Source organism: Alligator sinensis, unplaced genomic scaffold (assembly GCF_000455745.1).
Source record: "Alligator sinensis unplaced genomic scaffold, ASM45574v1 scaffold284_1, whole genome shotgun sequence".
NCBI classification, from domain to species: domain Eukaryota; kingdom Metazoa; phylum Chordata; order Crocodylia; family Alligatoridae; genus Alligator; species Alligator sinensis.
In genome coordinates, this window is record NW_005842105.1 from 1,494,331 (window position 1) to 1,497,036 (window position 2,706).

At 51.4% G+C, this 2,706-nt stretch overlaps 1 protein-coding gene across 1 annotated transcript in view; it reads left to right on the forward strand.

The window, feature by feature from the left end:
- Positions 1-2,706, forward strand: part of SMYD3 (SET and MYND domain containing 3) — a 705,011-nt gene that overhangs the window by 132,292 nt on the left and 570,013 nt on the right. The window lies entirely within an intron of this gene.

Consider the following 2,706-nt stretch of genomic DNA (forward strand, 5'->3'; position numbering starts at 1 on the left):
GTTCCCAGGTCCCCCGGAGCTGTTAAACTCCGTGGGCTCGACAATTGGGTCCTTAGGGTAGGGATACGTCTGGGCTGCGATCGGCGACGGGGAGAGGCTAGAGGTTAGTTGCCTCGGAGTCGTTAAGGCTCCGAGGGGACGGTAAATAAGTCCCGCGGAGTTGTTGAAGCTCTGTGGGTTCGACAGATTAAACCTCTGTTGCCCTCTTAAGGAAAAAGCTGGGTTCGTATGGATCAGCAGCGCTTAGAGATCCTCACGCTCCTTTCCCGAACTCCACGTGCTTTCTCTCTCTCCGATTTGGGTGGAAACCACCCAAGCCTTTTGTACGGCTAGCAAGCCAATAGCTAGCCACCACGTGTGCCTACATTAAGACTGGCCAATAATGTGGCGAGAATCCTAATACAAATGGCAGGGACTCCTTGCATCGCGCATTACTATAATGCAAAAGAAATGCACTATGCAAAGAAAGCTACAGAACTGGCGGGAGAAGCTCCTGCACGCGGGTTCTCTGTTGCAGCAGAACACTCTACCGTGCAAAAGAGCTGCAATTTGGCGGGAACATGATTTAGTGATGCCGAAGCACACTCAAACAAAAAAACCCACAACTTTGGGTTGTGACAGAAAGAAGCTCTAAACATGAAAGCATCTCAGCAACTGATCTCCTCCAGGAATGATCAGCAGTTGCCTTATAGTATCCTCTAGAACTTCATGAAAGAAAAGGAATAGTTGCTCAGGAACACCCTTGCATGAAGACAGTAAGCATGTCAGTAATTCATGCTGTGTACTTTCATTTGTACAGGGGGGAGATTTCTGAGAAATTTCCCCCAGTAGAAATCCTTGTGGGAGAAAGAGCAGTACAGGTGTTCAGTACAGGCCTTCCCCTCTCCCCATGCCTTTCCAAGATCAGCATGATTCCTGTCTGGGGAAGGCAAGGAGAGTAGTACCTGCTGTATTCCTCTTGCTTTCTGGAGGGAGTGGAGGAGTGGGGAAGTACTCCCTAAATCTGCCCCAAACTGGGCTCTGGGGAACAGGGTAGGGAGCAACTTCCTCCACTCTGCTCCCAGTCTCTGGCTGCAGAGCAGGGGGAGCGCTGGGGCAAAACTCCCAACTTCTACCCCAAGATGGGCAGTGCCCAGGTTGGGGAAAAGGCAGAGAATATGTCCTCCTTACCTCTCTTCCTGGACTGCTTAGCAGAGTGGCAGGGGTGGCGGTTTGAAAGCTCATGCAGCCAGGAGCCAGGCTTGGGGAGGCTTTTCCTAGCTCAGTTCTCCCAGCTGGCTTCCTCTTGCCCCCAGGTACTCAGCTGAGCACTGGGGGTAAGGTGGGAGCAAGGAGTATCTGGCAGGGAGCTGTGCTACTCCTTGCTGTCTGGCAGCTGAGCTTAGGGAGTGGTGCAGCGAAGCTTCTCACATGAAGAACTGCTTATGACTGTTTCTCCCCTCTCATCCCGTCGTGTCCCATCCCATCCTGTCCCCTCCCCTCCTAGTCTACAGGAGAAGTGTGTGCAGCTGTGCATCCCTCATGCCTTCTCACGACTGGGGTGCCTCCAGTCTTGGGAAGGCATGGGAGCCTTTCACTTGGCTCAACTCCTCCTGGTCCTCAGGAAGAGTTAAGCTGGGGGAATGTGTACAGACATACTGTTTCCTGCGTTAAACTGTCCTGGGAGCGACTTGACCACTTGTTCAAGGGTTAATGATGTATATTTTTTACTTTAAAGTTTCACTTCAGTATATGGATTTGAACTGGTTTCACTTGTTCTTCTAGTCAAGCTGTTGTGGATACCTAAACACTGAATTTTCTGACTTGAATTCAGCTGACCCCTTCAAAGAGAACTGTTTTAAATGAAACTAAGAACTGTGCTATAAGTGCTTAACAATGAACTGGACACATACACTTTCCTTGTTTATAGTAGTCAATTCCTGACCGCGTCCCCACTTTGTCGGCCCATGTTCATTGTGGCATCAGTGAAGACTCCAAGATCCTTTTCTGTCTTGACACTGGCGAGAAGGGAGTTCCCCAGCCTGTAGGTGTGCCGCTGGTTCTTCCTCCCCAGGTGCATTACCCTGCACTTGTCAGTGTTGAGGGAGGGTCCTTCAAGCACTCAATGTTTAACTTGCGCCTGATCTGATTCCTTTGCATTCTTTGTTTAGCAGCGGTCCTGATGGACATGCAGGAATGGATGAGGCAGTGGTCACAGTCATCAGCACTAGTCATGGCTGTCATAGAATCATAGATGTAGGGTCGGAAGGGACCTTGTAGATCTTCAAGTCCGACCCCCTGCCTGGGCAGGAGGAAACTGGGCTCAAATGACCCCAGCCAGGTAGGCATCAAGCCTCTTCTTAAAGACCCCCAGAGTAGGAGCCAGCACCACTTCCCCTGGAAGTTGGTTCCAGATCCTAGCCGCCCTAACTGTGAAGTAGTTCTTCCGGATGTCTAACCTAAACCTACTCTCCAACAACTTGTGGCCGTTATTCCTTATTATCCGGGGGGGCGCTGGGGAAACAAGGTCTCCCCCAAACCCTTCTGGTCCCCCCTGGTGAGTTTACAGATGGTCACCAGGTCCCCCCTCAGCCTTCTCTTGTGGAGGCTGAACAGGTTCAGGTCCCGTAGCCTCTCATTGTAGGGTCTGCCCTGCTGTCCCCGGATCATGCGGGTGGCCCTCCTCTGGACCCTCTCAATGTTGTCCACATCCCTCTTGAAGTGGGG